Source organism: Oculina patagonica, chromosome 9 (assembly GCF_052425735.1).
Source record: "Oculina patagonica isolate OP01 chromosome 9, crgOcupat, whole genome shotgun sequence".
Taxonomy (NCBI): Eukaryota; Metazoa; Cnidaria; class Anthozoa; order Scleractinia; family Oculinidae; genus Oculina; species Oculina patagonica.
Genome location: NC_135766.1, coordinates 22,997,916 through 23,009,741, shown reverse-complemented (window position 1 = coordinate 23,009,741; position 11,826 = coordinate 22,997,916). Strand labels below are relative to the sequence as shown.

Genomic DNA, 11,826 nt, shown 5'->3' with positions numbered 1-11,826 from the left:
TCATTACCTATTTATCATAAAGCGTCCGAAGTTAAAGCTATATTTGAAGGAAATCTGGCCAGTAGGCAAGTAAACTGTTGACTAGATCTTACTATTTGTACATATTTTTAGTGTAATTACTTCTGTTTCAACACGGCTTTCACGTAAAGAAGTTTTATAGAATTACCGTATTTAAAAAAAGTGAATCAATCAATCAATCAATCAATCAATCTGTCGTCTGTCTGTGTCTTCTCTGTCTGGTGGTCTGTCTGTCTGCCTGTCTGTCTGTCTTCCCTGGGGTCTGTCTGTCTGCCTGCCTGTCTGTCTGTCTGTCTGTCTGCCTGCCTGTCTGTCTGTGTCTGCATCTGTCTGGTGGTCTGTCTGATGCGTGACGAGCCTAAAAGGTGTCTACATATCAGGCCAGTTGGTCTATTTCCCAGCCTTTATTCATTTTGGTCGTCACGCAACGTTAAGAGAAGTGTTGCGTGACGTTATAAGTGCAGACTTCCTTGTAGCACTAACACTGCTTGTCCAGCGACGTCGACTCTGTTGTCTTGTCTGACGTGAATTCTGAGTTCCCCGCCACGAGACGAGCACTGTCGAGCTAAGGACAAGTAGATAAAATTCAATCAACGATAATGTTGTTTTGGCGTTGTTTATACGCAATTAAACTTTAGCCCTTACTCTCTTGCGGGGGTAAGGCTGAGTGCGAAAAAAGACTTACATTTCTGGGTAATTAAACAACCTTTTATGCAACATTTTCGTTGCTGTAAATGATCGGTATAATACCACCTAACAAGGTTTCAGACAATTTGTGTCACAATTTTTGTTGAGACCTAAGAAGTGTGGCTTGTAGAATTTGAAGACATTTTTGGAGAAGGGGAAGAAAAGGCCCTTTGCAACAAACGGTCACTGTCCGTCATGAAGAAGGCAAAACAATACAACAGCCTCAGAACACAGCGACTACGACACAGTAAGGCGTGCACTTTTCTTTGTTTTTCGGATGTACCGGTGCATAATCTGCCATCCTGTATGGCAAATTTTGCACCACGTGCAGTTTGTTCCAAAAGCCACCGAGTCACAAGCCCCAGCTCAACCTAAGATCAATTTGTGTAAAAACGTTCACTCGACTCGATCATATGGTACAAAATCAGACATGCTGTGATGCAAATCACACAGTGGGGCCTTCAGAACAAAGCGACTTGTACTCATCAAGCTTCACCTTCTTTAGTTCTGAATGTCCGACTGAGTAACTTGCAGTCCAGCATGGCTGATTTTGTACCATGTGACCCGGTCGAGCAAAGGGCCTATTTGCGGGTGATTATTCTGGCCCCTGGTGTTGCGTCTCCTTGTGTGATGTAAATTTTCATACACTTATGTGCTCACCCAATTGACTTTCCCTGAGAAAACTCGAGGGACTACTGGGAGTCTAGGTTTACAAACAGAACAAAGAGCCCGGGTTGTGGGGGGAGGGAAGGGGGGCTCTCCAGCTTTCTCCAGTACTTCAATGGAAATGGACAGGGATTTATTTATTTATTTTTTTATTGTTAGATTTCCCAACATTACAAAAAATATTTACAACAAAAAAGATAAAATATATAATAATAATAAAAAAATAGTGGGAGGATAACAGCAGGGGGAAACTGAATTCCCATGTAAAAGCTGAGGGATGCTTGACATCTCGCTTAACGGTGTAACTAAGGGATTGTGGCCTACCCTAACCTCAGAAGTCAGACAGGTCACAAAGCAATAACATCGCCACCATGCTGTGTTAATGGTGTAAAACAATCAGGCATGAAAAGTGGTAACTTCAGCCCACACAGATTGGTCTACTTTAGGGGTTCAATTCACATTTTTCTGGTGAGCATCCCTATCTCTTTCTCATGGGTGTCCCCAGGGGGGGAGGGGGGTACTCAGGATTTCAAGTGACGGGGATGATCGAATGGGGGCAAAAATCAAGACCCAAAATAATCCCTAAGGCTTGAATCCAACAAAACCCAAAAAATTCATGGACCAAAAATCCCATGCCGAATTTCTGACCCATCAAATTTTCCAGAAATGGGGAATTATCTGAAGATATAACACAAAGAAAAACATTAGAAACATGTTCAGTGTTTGTACTTTATTCGCAGAACTACACGACCAAGGCACTACCACAAATCTTAAGTTGTTTTTAATACCCAAAAAAATCCCTGCTTAAATCAAGCCACCCCAAGAAATACTTGCCAAATGTTCCTACTTAAAAAAATCCCGGAATCAAAAATTTCAAACCCCCAAAAAACCTTCAGTTACCCCTGTCACTTGAAATTTTGAGTACCCCCCCCCCAGGTGCTTGTCCTCCCCGGGAAAGAGTGCTACTTATGAAATTAGTGTTATTTTTTTTATTCCCAGGGCACTTTATACAGAGTGCAGACAGCTTACCATACAATTTGTTCTTCTGTAATCTTGATGACCAATAACTGGCAAGAACAATGTTTGCAGAACCTAAACGAAAAATTGTGACAAAAAAAGAACTAATCGTTGATTAATGTGTGGCTTTGTAGTCAAGGTTTTGGCTTTTGGGAATTTCTTTGCAAAATTACAGTTCATGCAACCATTTAGTGCACCTTGCAGTGCTGCAGGGTACCAAAAACTATTCAGATGGTGTGATAATTTATTCAATTAATTATAGGATCTAGTAATGCAATTTAAACGTCAGTCCTCTTCCCTTGTGAACTACCAAATGTGCAGTTCAAGAAAATATCCATACCCTCCCCATGGAAGGTCATTGGAAATTCCAAGGGAGGGGGGAGGTCTCAAAAGCCAAAAATTTTAAAGAAATGTACAGGGCTTAACTTGAATTTCTAGAGGGGTGGGGAGGATTCAAACCAAAAAATCGTTCTGGAACAACACAATACACCTGGGTTCAAAACAATTGCTATATTCAAAACTTTAATTTGTTACATGAGACAGCCCAAGGAACCTTTGATAGATTATTCCTTACTCACCAGTCACAGGATCCTCAGGGACACCAACCCAGGGAGCAAAATAACGAGAAACAAAGTCATACACTGTACCACAGCTGTCCACACAACCATTTGACCCAGTCCCCTGCAGGGTTACAATCACACCACGGACAACTCCAGACGAGTGAGCATCCATCATGGCCTGGAAGTCTGGAGAGAGGTTTTCCAAATCCTCTCTGTTGAAAAAAAAAATTAATTTACTTACCAACAATAAATTGATTAATATGTCTTTTTCTGATTGTGTCCACTTTCTAGTATAGATACCAAGTTCTCATAGCTCTGTTGTAAGTAATGTTTCAGTGCACAGAAATTCTGCATCTTTATGACATCAAAACTTAATGCATTTATGCAAGTTTCAAAAGATCCATACAACATTTAATGCATAAGAATATTCTTCAATCACTGACTGTTTCTCGTGTCAAACAAGCATAGTATTATGTTAGAGCTCAAGGCTTTTCTCTGTTCTGGTCACATGATTTATCATATTGAAGGTAAGCCTCAAGCCAAGCAGCCCATACTGCTGGAGCTTATCTCGATTTCTGTCGCATTATGTACTACGATTTCCAGTTGAGTACAACGCCAACAAAGTTTGGTGACGAAGTTTCAACATAACAACGGCATTGTTGTCAAGGGCAAACTTCTCTGTTACCATTGGTAACAAATTTGTTTTTGTAACTGCCTTGCTCGACAATCTCGATGCTTAAATAAATAAAAACACTACAAATATCGTCAGCAACACTTTATTACGCTTTCAAATAAAAAATATGTACACAGAGACAACGATAAAAGAAACAAATAACGAAATATATTATGCCTTAGCTGTTTTATATCGACGGTAACAGATCTGTGTTGAGAGTTGACGTTATGTTTAACGTGCGTCACTTTACCTTCCTCATTAGAGTAACTGTTCAACTGAAATTTTATCGTTTTCCAACTCCAGGGATTTTCTAGCAGCTTTAAGAATTCCTTCAGCTTTAAATAATATATCTTTCTCAAGTGCAAAATGAATAATTCGCAAACTGAAATGAAGAACATTTAGCGTTTCGTAAAGCTGACAAAAGCTAACACTATTTCGGATCGAAATTTCAAAATATTAGCCAATCAAAAAATTGCTCAATTAAAACTGACGCCATCTTGGATCAAAATTAGCCAATCAAAAAATTGCCCTGTTTCCCGAGAGGTCCTCCTTGTATAAAAGAACTTTGGCGGTCAGTACCTGTAACGACAAGTTACCAATGGAAACAGAGAAGTTTGCCCTTGACAACAATGCCGTTGTTATGTTGAAACTTCGTCACCAAACTTTGTTCGCGTCGTACTCAACTGGAAATCGTAGTATCAGTCAATTCCAAAACCGCCAATTCCCCCCCTGGGCAAACACCCGGGCATTTGACTGTTTCGAAAAATTTTGGTCAAATTCCCCGCTATGTTGGCAGTTTCAACAGTCAAATGCCCCACCAGTCAGGGCTTCACAGAGCGTCAATATCTCCACACTTTTCGGATTTTAAGACAAAATGAAAAAATACAACAAGACAACAAAAACATCGATGTTTACTTTTGCTCCGTGTAGCTTGAAATCGCTCTTTCTAGCTCTGCTAATACGTTATCTGCGAAGGGTTTCTTGAAAATACCTTATAGATATTAAAAACGTGAAGAATTGTCTTCTGACAACAAATCCACAGTTAAATGTTTTTCGATTAAGGTAAAAAGGATACAGTAACAAAAACAGAGGTGGAATCATGGAATAGCACGAGTACCGTTAAAACATTTGTAGTCGCAGTGAATGAACAGATGTCGAAATGCTTTAAATAGCATATATGCGGCTGCTGACCCTTGTTTCATTGATGGTCAAATGCCCCACCGGGCAGGCGAAGTTTTGCGTCAAATTCCTGGCCCTACGGAGCTAACCTCGAGTCAAATGCCCGGGGTATGCCCGGGGGAGGGGGGTGGCCGGTCTTGGAATTGACTGATACATTAAGCAGCAAGGAATATTTCTACTTCCCCCGGGTAATGGGATGCTAGTTCATCGCAGGCTGGGTTACCCCCAGGATTATTAAGCCAGTAACCATAAATTATACACCTGGATGGAGAAAGGCACTATGAATAAAGTGTATATTTGCACAAGAACACAACACAACGACCCAGCCAGGGCTTGGACCTTGACTGTTCGATCTGGAGTTCGGCGTGCTAACCATGAGGCCATTTGTCAATTATACCTAGTTGTGACTTAAAAAGTTGAAGGGGCTTTCCGCAATGCAATGAACATAGCCAAACAGCTATATTATTATATTAAGGACTTATTATAGTTAGAAGTCTTCTTAGCAACAGAGTGGTAGTTAAGGTGGCCTCACCTAAATTTCTATTGGGATGACAACAGAAGAATAATATCAAATAATAAGAACTTTATTGTTCAGTTAGAATTTTTAAATCTGTGGTAGAACCTAACCTTGTCAGTGAAGGCTCTAGACACAACGTGGTTCTTGGTAGTTTTAGAGTATTCAACTTCCTTCACCCCAAGCTCACCTACAACTAAATGAAGATTTACCTTATTCTTACAAATTTTCGGGCGTACCTACTTTCGCGAAAGTTCGAGAGACGAATTTCGTGAGTATTAATTTTCGCGATTGCAAGAAAAATTAGAGAAAAAGTGTATTTAATTTCGCGATTTTGTCTGTGTTTCATTTATGAAGTAGTCGTCAAAGACTAAGGAACTACTGGAAGTGTACAAAGCTCTGGCTCAATGTAACTACAAAGAGCCTGCAAACGGTAGCCTGCGAACCCAGATGCATTTCCGGCTGTCCCTTGTCTCCACCGACAAGCGACAGCTGGAAATGCGTCTGGGTTCGCAGGCTAGCAAACGGTAACTTTGGCGACTGTACTTAAGAGGTTTTGGCCAATTTACAAGAACGAAACAGTAATCAGAGGAAGGGTGCTAGTCAAAAGCAAGATGGAAAGATATTTTCAAAGGAACTTAGTGTAGTTCCAAACATTTAAAATTTTTGTTCTTTTGATATATAATATGGTATTATTTTTCGCATGTTTAAATTTAGCACGATGTTTTCTTCGCATGTATTAAATTCGCGAAAATTAGTACTCGTGAAAATAAGTAAGAATAAGGTATATACCGGTAGAGTACTTTTAGGAATTTTGCACTAAATTTTGATGAAGATATGAAGCAGCCAGGGGTATTTTTTTATTTCTTCTCCGATCGATCCCTATGAACTCCCTAAACTCATGAAATCCCTACCTTTTTAGAACTACCTTCAGCCTGAAAAAGCACTGCTTTTGGACAGAGCCTGCCCATAAAGTCCACTCTAGGGAGTACCCCCACAGCGGGGGAGGGAATACCTGTCAACTGCAGCTTACCTAGTACCCATTTATACACCTGGGCGGAGAGAGGCACTGTGAGAGTTAAGTGTCTTGCCCAGGAACACAAAGCAGTAACCCTGGCCACATCCTTAGAGACCCAGGGGCATTAAGTGGGGGCGGGGGAAGTCTATACAGGTGAAAAAAGAAATCGGACTTTTCTACATCTTTTTTTTTTTTCGCCCGTATAGACTTTCCCCCATCTCCACTAACTGCCCCTGGGTCTCCGAGGATGCCCTGGCCAGTGCTCGGAACCTAGGCTGCTTGATCTGGAGACCACCACTCTTACTACTAGGCCATCGCACCTACCACACCCCCAAACAGTATTTTAAAATCATACTCCAAATGGATGCAAATACCTGGTTGATGAAATAAAGTGCAGCATGATTTATTAAAGTATGGAGTTCATAATGACATTTTTTAATTTATATACCTGCTTTAATTAATCTTGTTATTGTTTGGTCCTCCTAAAAGAGAGAAAATTAGTACCCCTGTTACATACAACTTTGCTGATTATTGCTTTCTTCATCAAGCCTTTGGAGGCTATGTGAGGCTCAAGTAAACAAAAAAGCTCCTCCAACATTTGACAACATACTTCATGTAGTGGTTCACTGCCATTCAATGGAAAATCTAGGCAGATTGATGAACCTGAAACCAAAAACAAACACTCTTCAACAGATTCTGTTTTGTACGGGATTGTACTACAAACAGGATCAAAGCTTAAAACTTGCACTTTAAACAGTAAAAGAGGCCCTGCCAGGTGGGTCCCCAAGTCGCTTGTCTGAATTTCAAAATGCTTGGTTTGGCTGTTTCATCGGCCATTCTAGGCATTTTTGTCACTTGTCGGAATTTAGCAAGAAAGGTTATTGTTTGTCCCAATTTCATTTCATGTGCTGTCGCTACTTTTTGGGCCATGTCACTTGTCGGAATTTACCCTGGAAGGGCCTCAGTAAAAGGTAATATGTCTTTGTCAAGCCCATACAGGTTGGAGCTTATCCTTGTTTCTGTAGCTTGAAGGGACTAGAAGTATTTCTACTGACCCTCCTGGGTAAGATGCTAGTCCATTGCAGGGTTACTTCCCCCCCCCCCCCCAGCATTAGTTTGCCTGGGTGGAGAGAGACACTATGGCAAAGAGTACAGAGTCTTGCCCATAAGAACACAACACAATTATCCTGGCCAGGCTCAAACCCTGACACTCAATCTGAAGTCCAGTGAGCAAACCATTACGCCACCGCGCCCCAACAACTTTTAACAGTTTTTGTCAACATTTAAGGGCTTACCTTGCCTCCTTGCCATTAAATTTCCACTAAAAGTTTCAAATGTCAACTCTGTGTTTGGGTTGCCTAAAAAAAACTACAATCAGTCAACAGAAATGATGCCAAAATTCCAGAAGATCATGAAAATTATGGATTATTTTGCATTGAAGTAAGCCCCTACAGGTAGGCAGTCTGTGATTTTCAATTAAAGTTATTTGCCTTATGGAACTGTGCAGGCAATAAACTACAAAGTTGATATCAAAATATCCATGACATCACAATGTGTGGCTTCATAGCTCAGTTGGTAGAGCATCACACAGGTTTTTGCGGAGGTCACGGGTTAAAAACCCATTGAAGCCCTGATTTTTTCAGGCTTCTTTCCTTAAAATTTCTTTAATTACAAATTTTCATTCCAAGGATCACTTCTTTACTTTACAGCAACTCAAAGAACTCTCACAACTTACCCAAGGAATTGAACAAAACTGTTGCTGAAGCTAGTGTTGCATGTCCACATAAAGGTAGTTCACATGTTGGCGTGAACCAACGTAGACCAAAACAGGATCCTAACACAGCAAAATAAAATATTGAAATTCTAGCAGCGGGTGGAAAGGTGAGGGGGCTCTTTGAGAGGAAAATATTTACGTATAAAACTATTCATCATATTTTGTTTCACATGACTTTAATAACACATGTACAATCAATCAACAAGTGTTTTTCTTTTGCTGCCATCAATCTTTATTATCACACTGTCATTCAAACAGTGAACAAAATGGACCACAAAAAAATATGGTAGGTCAAAATCTACTCAGATCGCAACCCCGCGGGGGGGGGGGGGGACTCCCATATTAAAAGGACGGGGATGCTCGTCGGAAACTTTGAAAAGAACCCCTAAAAGAGACCAATCTGGCCGTGCTCAAGCTATTTTAGACCCCTAAAAGATACCAAAATTCTGAGAAAAAGAACTTATATATGTATATTTCATCGTGTGCAACCCTAAACGAGACCCTGACGGCTAAAAATATTGTCATTTTCTTGCATTTTCCCCAGAACACCCTAAGCGAGACCCAAAGTCCGAAATTTATACCCCTAAGCGAGACGACGAGCATCCCCGTCACTCTCATATGGGAGTCCCCCCCCCGGGATCGCAACCCACAGGTGCGGTGCCTTATTGAACCCACTGAATCAAAGTGAGATCTGTTAAGATAATTAATGGTAGTAAAAAATGCAACTGTCAATCGAGCAGGGTTCACATGTTACATTCTCAAATATTCATAGTGTGCCTCACAGACAGCCCAAGCTCACTTCTTCGTTTATAGCGGAACACCACCAGCAAGCGCTAACTCGCCGAAAACACTTCAAAACAGCCTGAGACGCGGGCAAACAACAAAGAATACAACAAGGCAATAAGCAGGGTTCAAAATAAAATTTAGTTTTTAGCCTGAATTTGTCGGCTTTTTTTGTCAAGGCTCATTTTTTCCCGGCTGTTAGAGAGCTATGCATTTTCAAGGGACACAATCCATCTGCATACATGACGTACCCAGATGCATTCTGGGGCGATTTCAAACACAGTCGGCCATTTGTAAGTTTTCCGAAGTGATACAATATTTTACGGCAAAGCAAAAGAATGGATTGGAGCAATGTGACTTCTTTTCTTATTTTGAATGTTTGAGAAGCAAATAAGATCTTCAATATAATTTTCTGGAGGAACACAATACCTGAGAAGGTGGGGCAGCCCGTTATTCATCTTAACACAGAAATGAAGTCGCCACATTGGCGACTAAACTGTAACTGAACCAGAAGTTTTCGTCGACAAAGATGAAATTTTGGTCGCATTAGCAACTATTGAGTCGCTCTTTCTAGCCCTGTAGCTGCTTTATTTTCTGATATGGAATGTTTACTTCAACATTTATTTCAGTTGGCCGATCAAGGCATGATATTTTCTATTTCTTCGGTGAAAAGTAGCCGGCAAGTGTCGTCAGAATGCCGGCTACCGCCGACAGCCGGCTGCTATTTTGAACCCTGATAAGGTTGGTCAATTTAATTTGCAGAACATTAAATTTTATTCCTTTTGAAACAAAGTCGTTGACTTTCCAAACAAACCCTTATAAATCGCATCTTTGTAACACAACACCGCTCGATTAGGCAAGAGTCATGTTCGCGTACGTTTCATAAATATTTCATAAAGTGAGCTTGGGCTGCCTGTGGTTATTTAAAGGTGCAGCAACAGTACCAATTACCTTTGCTGTAGGTGTCATGCTTATTTTTCTCCAAGATAAATGCAGTGGTGGACAAGTTCATTTCTTTTGCAATGTTTTGCAAGATGTCATCTCTTAATTCCTAAATTCAAGGCAAAATGAGTAAATGATCTGATGCATGGCATCAAGATATTAATTTACTTAATCCAACGACTCTTATAAATAAAATGCATTACAGTGCATGCAAAAGCGATGATGTTTCCCAACTGACGGTCTTAAATAATTTTCAGGAAATTTGTCCAAAAATTAAATAAAAGTACCCCCCCCCTCCCCCCCCGTAGTTGAAAACATTAATTTTGTATGGAATGATCTTGTAGTGTGTACCAACATTCCCTCGAGCGACGAAGGTCAAACCTTGTCCAGTAATTGTTTTACACAGGCCAACTGTGGATGTCTGTTTTCTGAATCTAAATTATAACATGTCAAATACAATAATGTTATTTGTCTCTATGTTTATGTCTCATAAACAGAGTCCCACCCCTAACCAGAAATAACTTTTCCAAAACGGCTTCACTCTTTGACTTAAGCTTGTTTTCTGCATTTTTGAATGATAGGCTTGTGTTCGTACGCAACTGCAAGCTTCATTGAACCAAATTTTGCAAAAACTTACAAATTCTGGGGGTTAACACACTCTGTCTTTACAGTTAACTAACGTTTGATCCTACAAGGCACACTGCAGCTGGGTTTCCACCAAAAGGCTTGGCTGTAAATGCATCCACCACAAAAATACGAAGAACATTCCCTTCGTCCGCCATCTTTGACTTCAGTCTTTAGTCGTTACCAGTCCTCCGCGAGACGAAGTTTCCCACGAGGGGGACGCAAGGGAGGGGAGAAGAGGATGGGTGGAGAGGGGGAAACGATTCAGGGTAGGCCAGGGTTTTTAGTTATGTGGTCCACAGTATTTTTACAGTACAGTACAGAATTTTTTACGCTATAATCGGGCCTTTTATGAGTATAAAGCACACTATCGTTTTCCAAATTTTGGTATTTTGCATGATTTTGAGGAGAAATTTTGGGTAGACTGGGTACGCCTCTAGCCCCCCTGGCCGACCCTGACGATTGAAGGCGGTTTGACAACAGTTTGACTGATTAAGTGTACCACGTGATAAATTAATGAGGTGAACTCTGTGAGATGAAGAGACTCGCAATTTGAACAAATCTTGTCAACGAACCCCGGGCAAGGTCGAAGGAACCAGCAGCTAACGCCCAGGGGGGGGGGGGGGGGTACTCCGGGATCAAAGTGACGGGGATGATCGAATTGAGGCAAACTCAGGACCCAAAATCCCTAAGTCTCCCGACCCAAAATCCCTGGACCAAAAAACGCCCAAAATCCCTAGTCAAATTACCCCTAAATTGCCAGGCCGCGCCGGCCTTAGTTTGATTTATACCCCCAAAAATCCCCTATTTAATCAAGTCACCCAAAAATACCTGCCAAATTCTCCTACCCAAAAATCCCGGAATCGAAAATTTCGACCCCAAAAAATCCTTCGCACTCCCCGTCACTTGGATCCCGGAGTACCCCCCTGGGAGCTAACGTTGCGGTAATCAAACGAGCGGGTTATGGGGGACAAGATTGTTGGCTGGCAGATCATAGCGAACGCTTTTACTATCCTCCCCACTCCACCCAGGGAAGGATTGTTTATATTGTTACGGTATTTCACTAGAAATTGTAAATGCGCTCTTTCAAACTGTGATTGAAGATTGAATTTTCAGGGAAGTCGTACAAATCATTTTTTTTTTCAGTCTTTTCACGATAGAAGACTAAAAGGTGATATCTGAAACGCCTCGAGTAGATCAACCTCCAGTTTGCTTACACCGTCAAATCTGAACCCAGGCGCTATAACATAAAACCCTTCACCACAAAAAGAAAACCGGATTTGACTGCTCTACTGAGCAGTATTTTCATGTGGTACTGTTTGCTCTTAATGACAACTGGGAAGAGATGCATTTTCTATTTTAACCTTCGAT

General features: G+C 41.0%; 1 pseudogene across 1 annotated transcript; it reads right to left on the bottom strand.

Annotated features, from left to right (window-relative positions):
• Window positions 1-262: 262 nt before the first annotated feature.
• On the bottom strand, window positions 263-11,116 carry LOC144666145 (phenazine biosynthesis-like domain-containing protein; annotated as a pseudogene). The gene is made up of 10 exons (XR_013573127.1): window positions 10,512-11,116; window positions 9,841-9,940; window positions 8,068-8,166; window positions 7,628-7,690; window positions 6,943-6,995; window positions 6,781-6,814; window positions 5,428-5,510; window positions 2,967-3,160; window positions 2,401-2,463; window positions 263-583 (listed from the first exon to the last, which is right to left on the bottom strand). The product of XR_013573127.1 is annotated as a phenazine biosynthesis-like domain-containing protein (transcript).
• Window positions 11,117-11,826: the final 710 nt, after the last annotated feature.